This window comes from Convolutriloba macropyga, chromosome 9 (genome assembly GCF_964194025.1).
Source record: "Convolutriloba macropyga chromosome 9, txConMacr16.3, whole genome shotgun sequence".
In the NCBI taxonomy this organism is placed as follows: domain Eukaryota; kingdom Metazoa; phylum Xenacoelomorpha; order Acoela; family Convolutidae; genus Convolutriloba; species Convolutriloba macropyga.
The window spans coordinates 23,612,710-23,631,600 of record NC_134476.1 but is presented as its reverse complement, the minus strand read 5'-3'; the positions used below and the strand labels follow the sequence as shown (position 1 = coordinate 23,631,600).

General features: G+C 37.2%; 5 non-coding genes across 5 annotated transcripts; all 5 read left to right on the top strand.

Moving 5' to 3' along the window:
• The first annotated feature begins 3,558 nt into the window (after nucleotides 1-3,558).
• On the top strand, nucleotides 3,559-3,677 carry LOC142347334 (5S ribosomal RNA). Its single transcript, XR_012760330.1, has one exon. It is a non-coding gene; the product is annotated as a 5S ribosomal RNA (ribosomal RNA).
• A 6,184-nt stretch (nucleotides 3,678-9,861) lies between these two features.
• LOC142347333 (5S ribosomal RNA) lies at nucleotides 9,862-9,980 on the top strand. The gene has a single exon (XR_012760329.1). It is a non-coding gene; the product is annotated as a 5S ribosomal RNA (ribosomal RNA).
• A 2,411-nt stretch (nucleotides 9,981-12,391) lies between these two features.
• Nucleotides 12,392-12,510, top strand: LOC142347052 (5S ribosomal RNA). The gene has a single exon (XR_012760078.1). It is a non-coding gene; the product is annotated as a 5S ribosomal RNA (ribosomal RNA).
• A 2,452-nt stretch (nucleotides 12,511-14,962) lies between these two features.
• LOC142347332 (5S ribosomal RNA) lies at nucleotides 14,963-15,081 on the top strand. The gene has a single exon (XR_012760328.1). It is a non-coding gene; the product is annotated as a 5S ribosomal RNA (ribosomal RNA).
• Nucleotides 15,082-16,216: 1,135 nt separating this feature from the next.
• LOC142347331 (5S ribosomal RNA) lies at nucleotides 16,217-16,335 on the top strand. The gene has a single exon (XR_012760327.1). It is a non-coding gene; the product is annotated as a 5S ribosomal RNA (ribosomal RNA).
• The last annotated feature ends 2,556 nt before the right edge of the window (nucleotides 16,336-18,891 follow it).

Below are 18,891 nucleotides of genomic sequence, written 5' to 3'. Positions count from 1 at the left end.
TTATTAAACTAACTTTTATGTTAGTGCAAATCGCTCAGTTCCATTCTTTAGGCTGCACTCCGCTAACGCAGAGTGCATTCAAATAAAACTTATCAAATAGAGTTAATACTTACCTATTTAATAAGTTTATCACAACAATTAGGCTTTTAAATAATAAATTCAGATGCTATTATTTACAGTTGTTATTTACAATGATGTTGAAATAATTCAGCAGGTTTCATTGATGAATCGTTACAGTTGGTATTTACAAGGAAAATTTATCAGATTTCATTGTTGAAGCTTTACAAATTAAGTACAAAATTCAAATAGTTTTTTGTTTGTTCAGGGGTTTCTTGCCAGGATCCATTTAGGACACTTGCCGTAAATCTAAGAGATTCAACTTTCATATTTACAAAGACGTCGCGCCAACTATTCAGCCTTAGGGTACTTCTCGCTCCAGATAATTGTTCGCATTTGAGAATTAAATGTTCCGATGTTTCAAACTCTTTTTCGCAATAGCTGCAAATTGGTGACTCTGAAAAATTTTTCATCCATCTAATCTGTTTGTCAACAAGACAATTGAAGGCAAGGCGATATAAAAGATTTTGTTTTGTGGCAAAAGTTTGTAAAATTTCCAGATATTTTTGCTAAAGAGAGTTAATTCTTTCGTTGAACAATTGTACTTTATGACGGATTTGTTTAAGCGGTCCTCGATAAAACTTGTTGGAAAAACTTGAGCAATGATATACCAGTAAATCTCACTTGTTCTTAAGGCTTTGTTAAGTCTCAGGGAAGTTTCGATGTTGTTCTTAAACAGAAGGATACTGTTGTCAGTTTGAGAGACTTTGAGCTTTAAAGATTTTAACAAAATTGTTAAGTCATTTGGAAAGGAAACATCGTTCTCGTTTGATGAGTTAATTTCGTCTATCAGTTTTGCTGAGATTATTTTTGATGTAATATGTGGAAGAGAGATACCGCCCGCAGCAACAGATTGGTAAAGAACTTCACTTCTAATTTCCATTTTGTCACCAGTTTTTAGTAGATTGTTGATGAGTTTTTGAACATTCGTCAGAATATTTACTGTTGTGTCCGTGTGTCTTGAATAATACAGGAACTTTGGAAGGATAAAAGTTTCAATGATTTGTCTCTTGGCTCTTAAAGTTTTCGATCGAGAAATGAAGCGCATGTAAATGGCAATTTGTGTTTTGATGAGATCAAGTAAGTTTGTTGATGATTTATCAGTAAAGAATTTAATGCCCAGGATTTTTGTTACACGTACAGTTTTATACAAAGCTATGTCTCTCGTTGACAAGATCTCACTCTTTTTGACGTTGATTTCTAGTTGAGTGCAATCGCAAAAATCTTTGACAGTGTCAAATAGTCCTTCAATCGATGATATGCGTTTTGAGCAAGTAATGTCGTCTGCATAAGCCACTGTTTTTGAGCTGGTGAATCCTTTAATATGTGGTGAGTTGTCTATACAGCAAAGCAAGGGCTCAACAGCAAGTATGAAAAGTAAAGCTGAAAGGGGACAACCTTGCCTAACTCCGCGTTGTAGTACAATTGTTTTGGAAAGGTAGCCATTGATTTCAATAATTGCTTTCGTTTCATTGTAAACTGTTCTGATGGCAGATTTTGTGTATTGGTCAATGCCAATTTTATCGAGAAGGGCGAAGATGTAATCTCTGTCAACTTTGTCAAAAGCTTTTGAAAAATCCAGATTCACAAGGCATTTGCTGTTATTTAGTTGCTTATGGGCTTTTCGAACTTTATTTAATGCTATATGGATTTGTCTTTTGCTCAAGTATGCATGCTGATGTTGGCCTATTATGTCTTCAAGATCTATTATGATTCTGGCAGATAGAATGTGTGATAGAATTTTGAGGTCAGTGTTCAGCAAGCTTATAGGTCTAAATTCATCAACAGTTCTCGGATTATCAGTTTTAGGCAGAAGTTTTAAGATTGCAATATTTTGGCTTTCAGGGACTTTTTCAGTTCGAACAATATTGTTGAAAACGCTTTGTAGCAATGGGGCCATTTCTCTCTTAAAAATCTTGTAAAAGTTTGAGGTTATTCCATCCGAACCCGGTGAGCTCTTTGCGTTGAGTTTGTTAATTGCTTTCAATACTTCATCTATGGTGATTTCATTTACATCATTTGTTGCTTCGTTTTTGCGCTCGTTCAAATGGTCAAGAAAAATCTCAAAAGAGCCTTTTTTCTTGCTTTTGTAAAGCTGTGAAAAATGGTTTTCAAAGACTTTGATGATTTCTTCCTGATTTGTTGTAACACTTGCACCAACCCTAAGTGAAGTAATTTTGTTCGTGTTGTTTTTTTGCTTTGCCCAAGTTTTTAAGTCTTTCGCGTTTCCAAGTTCGCATGATTGGGTCAGTTTCTTGAAGTGGATGAACTGATCTTTTTGTTTGTTGTTGTCATACGCATTTATTTTCGAGACTGTATCATTATATCGTTTTAAAATTTTTTCATTGGAGTCATGATTTTGTATTTGTTCTCTCAGCCTTTTCTCTTCGGCCAGGATGTTTTTCATTTGCGAGCTTAAGATTTTTGATTTATTAATAGCTAAGGCTTAGCAGACATCACGTATGTGGCACTTCAGCTCTTCATAACTTTCATGTGTCAAACAGTTCATTCCAAAGGCTTCTATTTCTGTTTTGATGTACTCTTTGTTTGGAAATAAAATAGCATCGTTCATTTTCCAAAAGCTTTGGCCTCGTTCTTTTTCTTCGCTTTTGTTGCTTAGTTCTAACAGCATGTGATCTGAGAAATTGCTCCGATGTACTTTCATTTCGCTGTACTGGGTTTGGTTTGTAAAAAAATAGTCTATTCGTGAAAAAGACGATGTTCTTTTGTCATAGTGTGTGAAATCAAGTACGTCCAGTTCTACCGCTGCATCAAATAGTAGAGCATGCTCTGTAACCGTTTGGAGCTTTACAAATCGCTTAACTCTATCGTCTACGCTTTGAAGAGCAGTTGATGTGTTTCGCGAATCATGACTGAAAGCATTAAAATCCCCTGCTAAAACAATAGATCGTTCCGTGTTGAGTTTCGAGAGATTTGAGCTTAATTGCTTCAACTTTTCACAATAGGAGCTTGTATTCAGATATACATTGAATACAGTTAGATTGAGTTCCGTAAAATTAATTCCAGAGTGATCTCGTGATTGCAGTATTTGATTATCAGTTTTTAGTTTTTTTTTTTCACAACAATTAGGCTAAAAGCAACTCGCTACTGATTTTCCCAATTACCGGCCTAAACCCACTGAAGTCATACTTCCGGTTCAATGTCCGGTTATACAGGTTCCTCGTACCCAATTCATCTGTGCTTTGTTTTGCGGCCGTTCCACTGTATTGTGGATGGTTGGAAGCAAAAAGTTTGCGCGTTTGTCATAATACACTGTATGGCTACGAATTGCATAAATTATAACACAACCGTGGCTAAAATTGCATGTATTAAGTGACTATTTTGCAAACCGCAAGGCGGCGAGTTAAAGTGATCCTGTATATGAATATGAGACTACAATACAATACTGTTGTATATAAATTCGCTCCCGCTTACGCAAATGCCTACGACCATACCATGTTGAATGCACCGGTTCTCGTCCGATCACCGAAGTTAAGCAACATTGGGCCTGGTTAGTACTTGGATGGGTGACCGCTTGGGAACACCAGGTGTTGTAGGCTTTTTCTTTTGAGTATTCAAACCTCATAGAATACTTTTATTCGATATTTACACATTTTAGAGCCTCAAAAAGCCTCGGTGATCGAAAAAGTTAAGCCTCATTGAGCGCGGATACTTTTTTGGAAATCGGTAAAAACTTGTCCAAAATGGTTCGCGGTGCCAATTTTTTTATTTTATCCCAAACTATGGCTCATGTGGAGCATGCCCACAAAAAATGAGCCAAATCGGACTAAAATTGACGATTTGGTGACCAATACAAAGTTCGGTGATCGAAAAAGTTAAGCCTCATCGAGCGCGGATACTTTTTTGGAAATCGGTAAAAACTTGTCCAAAATGGTTCGCGGTGCCAGATTTTTTTATTTTATCCCAAATTATGGCTCAAGTGGAGCATGCCCACAAAAAATGAGCTAAATCGGACTAAAATTGACGACTTGGTGACCAATACAAAGTTCGGTGATCGAAAAAGTTAAGCCTCATCGAGCGCGGATACTTTTTGTAAATGACAATTTCAGCAGTAACCATTGCTCCAAACACACCCCATATACTTGTAAAGGCCATTATAATAGTTCCCCTGCTTGCGTATTATGTATATTTGATATTTGGAACTGTCTCGGAAACATCAATACTAATTGTATAATTTCCCTTTATTAAACTAACTTTTAACTTAGTGCAAATCGCTCAGTTCCATTCTTTAGGCTGCACTCCGCTAACGCAGAGTGCATTCAAATAAAACTTATCAAATAGATTTAATACTTACCTATTTAATAAGTTTATCACAACAATTAGGCTTTTAAATAATAAATTCAGATGCTATTTTTACAGTTGGTTATTACAAAGTTACAAAGAAGGTAAGTATTGACGAAACGTTACATTTGGTATTTACAAAGAAGTTAAGAGGAAATTCACTAGGTTTCATCGTTGAAGCTTTACAAATAGTTACAAAAATAGACTAAGACACACCAATTAGGCTTTACACAGCAATTAGGCCATTAATTAAAAACTTCCGAAGTAGGTATTTACAAATGCTAATAAGCGAATTGCAAGTCGCTTGAAAGAGACAACATTAGAGATTGAGTAAAAAGTTTAAATAGTTTTTAGTTTGCTCAGGAGTTTCTTGCCATGATCCGTTTAAAACACTTGCAGTAAATCGTAGAGTTTCGACTCTCATATGGACAAATATCTGACGCCAGTTCGTCAATTGTAATATATTTCTTGCTGCAGTTAATTTGTCGCATTCAAAAACTAAGTGTTCAGATGTTTCGAATTTTTTTTCACAGAAACTGCAAAGTGGCGAGTCAGAGAAATTTTTCAGCCATCTGACTTGTTTGTCAACGAGACAGTTGAATGCTAGTCGATACAGCAAATTTTGCTGTTGGGGTAGGAGCTTGTTTACTTTCCAAATATCTGCACAAAAGCGGGTTAATTCTTCCGTTGAACAATGGTATTTAATGACAGCATTGCGTAAACGATTTTCAGTAAAACTGAAGGGGAAAATTTCATTGATTATGTACCAGTAGATTTCTTTTGTTTTCATGTGATTATGCAACCTGAGCGAAGATTCTCTGTTGTTTTTGATTAGAAGTAGAACATTCTCGTTCTGGACAACTTTGAGCTTTAAAGAGGTTATTAAAATGGATAGTTCTTTCGAAAAGGTGATCGAGTTCTCGTCAGATGAATTTAATTCGTCGAAAAGTTTTGCAGAAACAATTTTTGAGATAATGTGTGGAAGGGATATCCCGCCTCTAGTTGATGACTGGTATAGGACTTCGCTTCTAATTTCCATTTTCTGACCAGTTTTCAAAAGGTTGTTAACGAGGTTCTGCATTATTCCCAAGCTTTTCATGGTCGTGTCTGTGTGTCGAGCATAGTAAAGGAATTTTGGAAGAATGAATGTTTCAATAATATTTTTCTTGGCTTTCAGTGTTTTCGCTCGTGAAATAAAACGACTGTAGATGGCTATTTGTGTTTTCAGGAGACCAAGAAGATTCGGTTGAGATTTGTCAGCGTGGAAAACTATACCAAGGATTTTTGTTGATTGCACAGTTTTATAAAAGGGAATGTTGGTAGTAGATAGGATTTCGCTCTTTTTCACATTAATTTCTAGCTGAGTTTGATCACAAAATTCTTTTACAGTATCAAAGAGCGCTTCAATCGATGATTTATGAACTAGACATGTAATGTCATCAGCATAAGCAAGAGTTTTTGCGTTTACGAAACCTTTGATGTGAGTTGAGTTGTCAACAGAACAAAGTAACGGCTCAATAGCAAGAATAAAAAGCATAGCTGATAGAGGACAACCTTGTCTAACTCCACGTTCGAGAACAATTGTCTGGGAGAGGTATCCATTGATTTCAATAATTGCTTTGGTTTGCTTATATATTGCTTTTATTGCAGATTTCGTAAAATTATCTACACCAATTCTATCGAGAAGAGCGAATATATAATCCCTATCTACTTTGTCAAAAGCTTTCGAGAAGTCTAGATTTACGATACATTTACTGTTATTCAATTGTTTGTGAGCTTTGCGTACCTTAATCAGTGCGATATTAATTTGTCGTTTGTTTAGGTAGGCATGTTGGTGTTGACCAATTACGTCTTCGAGGTTTTTGATTAGCCTGTTAGCTAGAATATGCGACAGAATTTTTAAGTCAGTGTTCAGTAGGCTTATGGGTCTGAACTCGTCTACTGTTTTGGGGTTTTCGGTTTTTGGAAGGGGTTTCAATATTGCAATTTGTTGGTTGTCTGGAAGTCTATTGGTGTTCACTACATTGTTGAAAACTTTTTTCAATATGGGAGCCATTTCTCGTTTAAATACTTTATAAAAGTTCGAAGTAATACCGTCTGATCCTGGTGAACTATCTGCGTTTAGTTTGTCGATTGCTTTCTTCACTTCGTCTAAGGTGATTTCGTTTTCTGTTGTCATATCAGTTTCTTGCTCCTGCAGTTGATCAAGCAAGCTTTCAAAGGACGATTTCTTTTTACTTTTATACAGTTTTGAGAAATGATTTTCAAAAATTTTAATGATCTCTTCTTGATTACTTGTTACACTGTCACCAACTTTCAGTGATGTAATACTATTTGTGTTATTTTTAGTTTTCGACCATGATTTGAGATCTCTGGCATTACCAATTTCACAGGATTGCATCAATTTTTTAAAGTGTTTAAAGCTCAGTTGTTGTTTGTTGTTCTCGTGCTCGTTGATTTGGGATAGTGTTGCATTGTATCGATTTAAAATAGTTTGGTCTGATTTACCTTGCTGAATATTTTCTCTTAGTTCCTTTTCTTCACGTAAGCTGTCTTTCATCTTTGAGCTTATCACTCGAGATTTGTTTATCGCTAAAGCTTGGCACACATCTCGTATATGGCACATCAACTCTTCATATGTGTCCTCAATCGGCCAAAGATTACCAAATTGTTTCAGTTCTTCTCTGATATAGTTTTTATTTTTCTACTAAAACAGTGTCATTCATTTTCCAAAAGCTCTGACCACGTTCTTTTTCTTCAACTTTGTTGCTTAGCTCCAAAAGCATGTGATCTGAGAGGTTATTTCTATGTATTTTCATGATACTGTAATTGAGATCATTAGTAAAAAAGTAATCTATGCGCGAGAAAGATGATGTTCTCTTATCATAATGTGTGAAGTCTTGGACGTCTAGTTCGACTGCTATATCAAGAAGGAGCGCTTTCTCGATGACCGGCTTTAGTTTAGCGAATCGCTTTATTCTGTCATCTTCACTTCTCAGAGCATTTGAGGTGTTTCTTGGATCATGGCTAAATGCATTGAAATCTCCTGTTAAAACTACGAATCGTCCAGGTTCAATTTTAGCGAGACTTGAGCTTAAATGGATGAGCTTTGATGTGTAATTGTTTGGATTTAAATAAGTATTGATTAAAACAAGGTTTAAATTTGGAAACGTTATTGCTGAATGATCTCTTGATTGCAATCTTTGTTCGTTGGTATTGATTTCTTCGCTCCAAACTGTTATTAAACCACCACTACAGTTTATTGCCGGCACTAAATGGTAGCTCAATTTGTATTGTTCAAGAATTGCTTCATGTGAGCGAGGTAGAGTGAGAATTTTCGTTTCTTGAACACATAGAAAAAAAAAGGTTCCTCGAGCTAGTTGGTAACACTTTTCAATTATTGAGAAGAATTTTTTCGGGCTCTTAATGCCACAGGAATTCAAGCTGAAAATTTTATGCTCAACCATTTGCTATTGTTATTCAACTCGTTTTTCTTTTTACGCCATTCAGTGTTCAGAAAGTGTCTTGGTATTTCAGTGTTCTGTTGCTTTCGTTGATGGTTTTGAGTTTGTTTGTTGACTGTCCTGTATTGTTTCAAAACAACTCCTTTGAGAGGCTCAACGTTTGATGAATTTAGTCTGTTTGGAGAGTTTGATTTCATAATGTTGTTGCTTTGTTTTTCAGTTGAAATTTGGTTAGACAAGGATTCAATTTGTTCTGTGGTTTTTGTGCTTTCTGTTGTTTTGGTACACATTTCAGGGCTTTCCGTTGATCCGCTACAAATTTCCTCAACAAACGTTTCTTGAATTTCTTCTTCGTCTATAGTTAGATTGCCAAAAGTGTCTTGATCGAGCGTTTCTTGTTCCTGGGCGTTGTCAGGATTTGTTTCTTGTGTTTTCAGATGGGTGTTTTCCTGTTCTGTGCTTACATTTTGACGGTTTTGCCTTTCAATTTTATGCATTTCCTTTTGCCATAGAAAGCACCAGTCTTTATGGTGTCCAATATATTGGCGGCTTTTTTCTTCGCAAAAACTACAGCTATGGAGCGCGGGAACATGGAATTTGATTTCTAGGCCATTCCAGTCTTTAAAATCGGCAATTTTGCTCTCATAAGACCATTTTCTTAGCTTTTCTTCTTCGTTAGCATTGTGGACAGTAACACTTAAAGTTGCATATCCGTCGAAAATAAAGTCCCCATCAATATTTACTTTCATGCGATTGATTGTCGGGTTGTGCTCTATTCCCTCTGGGAGTTCGATCAATTTCAGAGTTTCGGTATCCGAACAAACGTAAGGAAGATTTACAAATTTAATGTTGTATCTTCTGGGGTAGAAATTTCTTTCTTTGTTCAGGATATGCTTGCCCATTGGGAATACAGTTTTGCCCAGCAAATTGATGCCTCGCGATCTTATCGAGTGATATTGCGTTCTAACAGTTGGAGGGGAAGTAACGGTCAGTGTGTGCAGAGTTTTTTCTCTTATCTGCGCGAATGTTCGGCTAATGGTAATTTGAGATCGTACTTCTTGTGGGAACTCTTTCAGAATAGATTTAGCACATTGAATGTAAGCATCGTTCAAAGATCCTGTGTTTGCAAGCATCGATTTAGTAAAAGGAGGGATAATTTGCATGATTTGAAAGTCATTAGAAGCTGTTACTTTTGAAAGGCCGTTTTGGATCGCAGTGGAATACATGCTTCGATTTTCGCTCGCGGTTGGGGCTATTATTGAAGGGAAAGTGTTCTCCCCCATTGGGGAAAACAGCTTAAAAACTCGTAAACGATTGAAAGGGAGATCTCTAACTTAAACAACTTAAAAAGCTAGAGCTGATGAGGCGTGTATTTAAAAGAACTTTTAAAGAGCGAAGGCTAAGAGCAAAAAGGTAAGAGAAAAAGGTAAGAGAAAAGGCAGGATTTTAAAACTTAAGCAACTTTTAGTGAAAAATCTCTTTTTAAAAAAGACTCACTCCCAAAGGACGTTCCTACACAAAGTGGAGTACTTGCTTGTGGCTTTCCTATCACACTTTGAGGTACTGATCCGAAAGTGACATTAATAGCGTTTTAATCATCATCACAACAATTAGGCACAACAATTAGGCTAAAAGCAACTCGCTACTGATTTTCCCAATTACCGGCCTAAACCCACTGAAGTCATACTTCCGGTTCAATGTCCGGTTATACAGGTTCCTCGTACCCAATTCATCTGTGCTTTGTTTTGCGGCCGTTCCACTGTATTGTGGATGGTTGGAAGCAAAAAGTTTGCGCGTTTGTCATAATACACTGTATGGCTACGAATTGCATAAATTATAACACAACCGTGGCTAAAATTGCATGTATTAAGTGACTATTTTGCAAACCGCAAGGCGGCGAGTTAAAGTGATCCTGTATATGAATATGAGACTACAATACAATACTGTTGTATATAAATTTGCTCCCGCTTACGCAAATGCCTACGACCATACCATGTTGAATGCACCGGTTCTCGTCCGATCACCGAAGTTAAGCAACATTGGGCCTGGTTAGTACTTGGATGGGTGACCGCTTGGGAACACCAGGTGTTGTAGGCTTTTTCTTTTGAGTATTCAAACCTCATAGAATACTTTTATTCGATATTTACACATTTTAGAGCCTCAAAAAGCCTCGGTGATCGAAAAAGTTAAGCCTCATCGAGCGCGGATACTTTTTTGGAAATCGGTAAAAACTTGTCCAAAATGGTTCACGGTGCCAGATTTTTTTATTTTATCGCAAACTATGGCTCAAGTGGAGCATGCCCACAAAAAATGAGCCAAATCGGACTAAAATTGACGATTTGGTGACCAATACAAAGTTCGGTGATCGAAAAAGTTAAGCCTCATCGAGCGCGGATACTTTTTTGGAAATCGGTAAAAACTTGTCCAAAATGGTTCGCGGTGCCAGATTTTTTTATTTTATCCCAAATTATGGCTCAAGTGGAGCATGCCCACAAAAAATGAGCTAAATCGGACTAAAATTGACGATTTGGTGACCAATACAAAGTTCGGTGATCGAAAAAGTTAAGCCTCATCGAGCGCGGATACTTTTTGTAAATGACAATTTCAGCAGTAACCATTGCTCCAAACACACCCCATATACTTGTAAAGGCCATTATAATAGTTCCCCTGCTTGCGTATTATGTATATTTGATATTTGGAACTGTCTCGGAAACATCAATACTAATTGTATAATTTCCCTTTATTAAACTAACTTTTAAGTTAGTGCAAATCGCTCAGTTCCATTCTTTAGGCTGCACTCCGCTAACGCAGAGTGCATTCAAATAAAACTTATCGAATAGAGTTAATACTTACCTATTTAATAAGTTTATCACAACAATTAGGCTTTTAAATAATAAATTCAGATGCTATTATTTGTAGTTGTTATTTACAATGATGTTGAAATAATTCAGCAGGTTTCATTGATGAATCGTTACAGTTGGTATTTACAAGGAAAATTTATCAGATTTCATTGTTGAAGCTTTACAAATTAAGTACAAAATTCAAATAGTTTTTTGTTTGTTCAGGGGTTTCTCGCCAGGATCCATTTAGGACACTTGCCGTAAATCTAAGAGTTTCAACTTTCATATTTACAAAGACGTCGCGCCAACTATTCAGCCTTAGGGTACTTCTCGCTCCAGATAATTGTTCGCATTTGAGAATTAAATGTTCCGATGTTTCAAACTCTTTTTCGCAATAGCTGCAAATTGGTGACTCTGAAAAATTTTTCATCCATCTAATCTGTTTGTCAACAAGACAATTGAAGGCAAGGCGATATAAAAGATTTTGTTGTTGTGGCAAAAGTTTGTAAAATTTCCAGATATGTTTGCTAAAGAGAGTTAATTCTTTCGTTGAACAATTGTACTTTATGACGGATTTGTTTAAGCGGTCCTCGATAAAACTTGTTGGAAAAACTTGAGCAATGATATACAAGTAAATCTCACTTGTTCTTAAGGCTTTGTTAAGTCTCAGGGAAGTTTCGATGTTGTTCTTAAACAGAAGGATACTGTTGTCAGTTTGAGAGACTTTGAGCTTTAAAGATTTTAACAAAATTGTTAAGTCATTTGGAAAGGAAACATCGTTCTCGTTTGATGAGTTAATTTCGTCTATCAGTTTTGCTGAGATTATTTTTGATGTAATATGTGGAAGAGAGATACCGCCCACAGCAACAGATTGGTAAAGAACTTCACTTCTAATTTCCATTTTGTCACCAGTTTTTAGTAGATTGTTGATGAGTTTTTGAACATTCGTCAGAATATTTACTGTTGTGTCCGTGTGTCTTGAATAATACAGGAACTTTGGAAGGATAAAAGTTTCAATGATTTGTCTCTTTGCTCTTAAAGTTCTCGATCGAGAAATGAAGCGCATGTAAATGGCAATTTGTGTTTTGATGAGATCAAGTAAGTTTGTTGATGATTTATCAGTAAAGAATTTAATGCCCAGGATTTTTGTTACACGTAAAGTTTTATAGAAAGCTATGTCTCTCGTTGACAGGATCTCACTCTTTTTCACGTTGATTTCTAGTTGAGTGCAATCGCAAAAATCTTTGACAGTGTCAAATAGCCCTTCAATCGATGATATGCGTATTGAGCAAGTAATGTCGTCTGCACAACAATTAGGCTAAAAGCAACTCGCTACTGATTTTCCCAATTACCGGCCTAAACCCACTGAAGTCATACTTCCGGTTCAATGTCCGGTTATACAGGTTCCTCGTACCCAATTCATCTGTGCTTTGTTTTGCGGCCGTTCCACTGTATTGTGGATGGTTGGAAGCAAAAAGTTTGCGCGTTTGTCATAATACACTGTATGGCTACGAATTGCATAAATTATAACACAACCGTGGCTAAAATTGCATGTATTAAGTGACTATTTTGCAAACCGCAAGGCGGCGATTTAAAGTGATCCTGTATATGAATATGAGACTACAATACAATACTGTTGTATATAAATTCGCTCCCGCTTACGCAAATGCCTACGACCATACCATGTTGAATGCACCGGTTCTCGTCCGATCACCGAAGTTAAGCAACATTGGTCCTGGTTAGTACTTGGATGGGTGACCGCTTGGGAACACCAGGTGTTGTAGGCTTTTTCTTTTGAGTATTCAAACCTCATAGAATACTTTTATTTGATATTTACACATTTTAGAGCCTCAAAAAGCCTCGGTGATCGAAAAAGTTAAGCCTCATCGAGCGCGGATACTTTTTTGGAAATCGGTAAAAACTTGTCCAAAATGGTTCGCGGTGCCAGATTTTTTTATTTTATCCCAAACTATGGCTCAAGTGGAGCATGCCCACAAAAAATGAGCCAAATTGGACTAAAATTGACGATTTGGTGACCAATACAAAGTTCGGTGATCGAAAAAGTCAAGCCTCATCGAGCGCGGATACTTTTTTGGAAATTGGTAAAAACTTGTCCAAAATGGTTTGCGGTGCCAGATTTTTTTATTTTATCCCAAACTATGGCTCAAGTGGAGCATGCCCACAAAAAATGAGCCAAATCGGACTAAAATTGACGATTTGGTGACCAAAACAAAGTTCGGTGATCGAAAAAGTTAAGCCTCATCGAGCGCGGATACTTTTTTGGAAATCGGTAAAAACTTGTCCAAAATCGTTCGCGGTGCCAGTTTTTTTTTATTTTATCCCAAACTATGGCTCAAGTGGAGCATGCCCACAAAAAATGAGCCAAATCGGACTAAAATTGACAATTTGGTGACCAATACAAAGTTCGGTGATCGAAAAAGTTAAGCCTCATCGAGCGCGGATACTTTTTTGGAAATCGGTAAAAACTTGTCCAAAATGGTTCGCGGTGCCAGATTTTTTTATTTTATTCCAAACTATGGCTCAAGTGGAGCATGCCCACAAAAATGAGCCAAATCGGACTAAAATTGACGATTTGGTGACCAAAACAAAGTTCGGTGATCGAAAAAGTTAAGCCTCATCGAGCGCGGATACTTTTTTGGAAATCGGTAAAAACTTGTCCAAAATGGTTCGCGGAGCCAGGTTTTTTTATTTTATCCCAAATTATGGCTCAAGTGGAGCATGCCCACAAAAAATGAGCTAAATCGGACTAAAATTGACGATTTGGTGACCAAAACAATGTTCGGTGATCGAAAAAGTTAAGCCTCATCGAGCGCGGATACTTTTTTGGAAATCGGTAAAAACTTGTCCAAAATGGTTCGCGGTGCCAGATTTTTTTATTTTATCCCAAACTATGGCTCAAGTGGAGCATGCCCACAAAAAATGAGCCAAATCGGACAAAAATTGACGATTTGGTGACCAAAACAAAGTTCGGTGATCGAAAAAGTTAAGCCTCATCGAGCGCGGATACTTTTTTGGAAATCGGTAAAAACTTGTCCAAAATGGTTCGCGGTGCCAGTTTTTTTTTATTTTATCCCAAACTATGGCTCAAGCGGAGCATGCCCACAAAAATGAGCCAAATCGGACTAAAATTGACGATTTGGTGACCAAAACAAAGTTCGGTGATCGAAAAAGTTAAGCCTCATCGAGCGCGGATACTTTTTTGGAAATCGGTAAAAACTTGTCCAAAATGGTTCGCGGTGCCAGTTTTTTTTTATTTTATCCCAAACTATGGCTCAAGCGGAGCATGCCCACAAAAATGAGCCAAATCGGACTAAAATTGACGATTTGGTGACCAAAACAAAGTTCGGTGATCGAAAAAGTTAAGCCTCATCGAGCGCGGATACTTTTTTGGAAATCGGTAAAAACTTGTCCAAAATGGTTCGCGGAGCCAGATTTTTTTATTTTATCCCAAATTATGGCTCAAGTGGAGCATGCCCACAAAAAATGAGCTAAATCGGACTAAAATTGACGATTTGGTGACCAATACAATGTTCGGTGATCGAAAAAGTTAAGCCTCATCGAGCGCGGATACTTTTTGTAAATGACAATTTCAGCAGTAACCATTGCTCCAAACACACCCCATATACTTGTAAAGGCCATTATAATAGTTCCCCTGCTTGCGTATTATGTATATTTGATATTTGGAACTGTCTCGGAAACATCAATACTAATTGTATAATTTCCCTTTATTAAACTAACTTTTAAGTTAGTGCAAATCGCTCAGTTCCATTCTTTAGGCTGCACTCCGCTAACGCAGAGTGCATTCAAATAAAACTTATCAAATAGAGTTAATACTTACCTATTTAATAAGTTTATCACAACAATTAGGCTAAAAGCAACTCGCTACTGATTTTCCCAATTACCGGCCTAAACCCACTGAAGTCATACTTCCGGTTCAATGTCCGGTTATACAGGTTCCTCGTACCCAATTCATCTGTGCTTTGTTTTGCGGCCGTTCCACTGTATTGTGGATGTTTGGAAGCAAAAAGTTTGCGCGTTTGTCATAATACACTGTATGGCTACGAATTGCATAAATTATAACACAACCGTGGCTAAAATTGCATGTATTAAGTGACTATTTTGCAAACCACAAGGCGGCGAGTTAAAGTGATCCTGTATATGAATATGAGACTACAATACAATACTGTTGTATATAAATTCGCTCCCGCTTACGCAAATGCCTACGACCATACCATGTTGAATGCACCGGTTCTCGTCCGATCACCGAAGTTAAGCAACATTGGGCCTGGTTAGTACTTGGATGGGTGACCGCTTGGGAACACCAGGTGTTGTAGGCTTTTTCTTTTGAGTATTCAAACCTCATAGAATACTTTTATTCGATATTTACACATTTTAGAGCCTCAAAAAGCCTCGGTGATCGAAAAAGTTAAGCCTCATCGAGCGCCGATACTTTTTTGGAAATCGGTAAAAACTTGTCCAAAATGGTTCGCGGTGCCAGTTTTTTTTATTTTATCCCAAACTATGGCTCAAGCGGAGCATGCCCACAAAAATGAGCCAAATCGGACTAAAATTGACGATTTGGTGACCAAAACAAAGTTCGGTGATCGAAAAAGTTAAGCCTCATCGAGCGCGGATACTTTTTTGGAAATCGGTAAAAACTTGTCCAAAATGGTTCGCGGAGCCAGATTTTTTTATTTTATCCCAAATTATGGCTCAAGTGGAGCATGCCCACAAAAAATGAGCTAAATCGGACTAAAATTGACGATTTGGTGACCAATACAATGTTCGGTGATCGAAAAAGTTAAGCCTCATCGAGCGCGGATACTTTTTGTAAATGACAATTTCAGCAGTAACCATTGCTCCAAACACACCCCATATACTTGTAAAGGCCATTATAATAGTTCCCCTGCTTGCGTATTATGTATATTTGATATTTGGAACTGTCTCGGAAACATCAATACTAATTGTATAATTTCCCTTTATTAAACTAACTTTTAAGTTAGTGCAAATCGCTCAGTTCCATTCTTTAGGCTGCACTCCGCTAACGCAGAGTGCATTCAAATAAAACTTATCAAATAGAGTTAATACTTACCTATTTAATAAGTTTATCACAACAATTAGGCTAAAAGCAACTCGCTACTGATTTTCCCAATTACCGGCCTAAACCCACTGAAGTCATACTTCCGGTTCAATGTCCGGTTATACAGGTTCCTCGTACCCAATTCATCTGTGCTTTGTTTTGCGGCCGTTCCACTGTATTGTGGATGTTTGGAAGCAAAAAGTTTGCGCGTTTGTCATAATACACTGTATGGCTACGAATTGCATAAATTATAACACAACCGTGGCTAAAATTGCATGTATTAAGTGACTATTTTGCAAACCACAAGGCGGCGAGTTAAAGTGATCCTGTATATGAATATGAGACTACAATACAATACTGTTGTATATAAATTCGCTCCCGCTTACGCAAATGCCTACGACCATACCATGTTGAATGCACCGGTTCTCGTCCGATCACCGAAGTTAAGCAACATTGGGCCTGGTTAGTACTTGGATGGGTGACCGCTTGGGAACACCAGGTGTTGTAGGCTTTTTCTTTTGAGTATTCAAACCTCATAGAATACTTTTATTCGATATTTACACATTTTAGAGCCTCAAAAAGCCTCGGTGATCGAAAAAGTTAAGCCTCATCGAGCGCCGATACTTTTTTGGAAATCGGTAAAAACTTGTCCAAAATGGTTCGCGGTGCCAGTTTTTTTTATTTTATCCCAAACTATGGCTCAAGTGGAGCATGCCCACAAAAAATGAGCCAAATCGGACTAAAATTGACGATTTGGTGACCAATACAAAGTTCGGTGATTGAAAAAGTTAAGCCTCATCGAGCGCGGATACTTTTTTGGAAATCGGTAAAAACTTGTCCAAAATGGTTCGCGGTGCCAAATTTTTTTATTTTATCCCAAACTATGGCTCAAGTGGAGCATGCCCACAAAAAATGAGCCAAATCGGACTAAAATTGACGATTTGGTGACCAAAACAAAGTTCGGTGATCGAAAAAGTTAAGCCTCATCGAGCGCGGATACTTTTTTGGAAATCGGTAAAAACTTGTCCAAAATGGTTCGCGGTGCCAGATTTTTTTATTTTATCCCAAATTATGGCTCAAGTGGAGCATGCCCACAAAAAATGAGCTAAATCGGACTAAAATTGACGATTTGGTGACCAATACAAAGTTCGGTGATCGAAAAAGTTAAGCCTCATCGAGCGCGGATACTTTTTGTAAATGACAATTTCAGCAGTAACCATTGCTCCAAACACACCCCATATACTTGTAAAGGCCATTATAATAGTTCCCCTGCTTGCGTATTATGCATATTTGATATTTGGAACTGTCTCGGAAACATCAATACTAATTGTATAATTTCCCTTTATTAAACTAACTTTTAAGTTAGTGCAAATCGCTCAGTTCCATTCTTTAGGCTGCACTCCGCTAACGCTAGCCTAATTGTTGTGATGATGATAAACATTCTGATAATGTCACTCTCGGATTATTACCGCAAAGTGTGATAGGAAAGCGAAAGCAAGTACTCCACTTTGTGCAGGAACGTCCTTTGGGAGTGAGTCTTTTATAAAAAGAGATTTTTCACTAAAAGCTGCTTTTTCACTAAGATTTAAAATCCTGGCTTTTTCTTTTACCTTTTTCTCCTAATTTTACTCTTCAAAATTTCTTTTAAATCCCTTTCCTCCTTAGCTTTAGCTTTTTAAGTTCCTCTTTTTAAGTTGCTCTCTCCTTTACTGTAGAGCGCTTAGAGTTCTTATTAAGTTAACTTCTGAGTTTTCCAAAACACTAATTTTTATTTGAGAAACCTTTCGTTTGTCACAATCTACTTTTCATAAGTCTTCGTCTTCAAACAATTAAGTTTTCCCCTATGGGGGAGAACACTATCCCCTCGTTGATTACGCCTACTCCCAGCGAAAACCAAAATATGTATTCTTCAATCACTCAAAAAGGCTTGTCGAAAGAAACCAACTCAAGCGAATTCCAGATCATGCAAATTATTCCTCCTTTTACGAAATCAATTATTTCAAACACAGATTCTTTGAACAACGCCTATCTTCAGTGTGCTAAATCAATTCTGCACGAATTCCCGCAAGAAGCACGAAATCAAATAACAATCAGCAAAACATTCGCATACATAAGAGACAAAAGACTTCATTCGCTGACTGTTGTTTCACCACCAACTGTCAAAAAGCAATACCATTCGATTAGATCCAGAGGCCTAAATTTACTAGGCAAAACCGTTTTTCCTATGGGCAAACATTTCCTCAACACAGAAAAATCATTCTATCCTAGAAGATACAATATCAAATTCAGTAATCTCCCTTATGTTTGCAGAGACACTGAAGCCCTGAAACTAATAGATCTTCCAGAGGGAATAGAACATAGCCCCGCAGTTATTCGAATGAAAGACAACATAGGAGGCGATCTCATCTTCAATGGTTATGCAACACTGAGTGTGACAGTGAAAAACGCAACTGAAGAGGAAAGATTGAAAACTTGGTCATATGAAAATCGGATCGCAGAATTCAAAGAATGGAACAGCTTAGAGATCAAGTTCCATGCTCCCTCATTACATAACTGCAGTTACTGTGAACAAAGCAAACTACAGTATCGGGGACACCATAAAGATTGGTGCTACTTATGGCAAAACCAGCTACAAAGAATCAAAAATGTGCAAAACATAAACAAAGAAACAAAGAATAATCGTGCTGAAAAGCAGAAACCAACAAATTTTCATAAAGCTCCCGAAACTGAAACAATCAGTGACACCTCCTCTTGCAACTTGACCATAGATGAAGAGGAAGTGGAAGAAACTTATACAGAAGAAATTTGTAGTGGCACAACAGAAAATGCTACAGTCATAGAACAAGAAACAGAAAACGCTGACAAAACCTCAACCAACATACAAAACGCTGAATGTAATGATTCCGCCTATCTTAATACAGAGAAGTTTCAATCTTTAGAGCTTGATAATAATGCTGTTCTCAAACAGTACAGACCAGGCGCCAAAAGGCCACTTAGTGAAACACAAAAACAACAAAACGCGCAAATCGCAAAACACTTCTTGAACGATCAGTGGATTAAGAAGAAA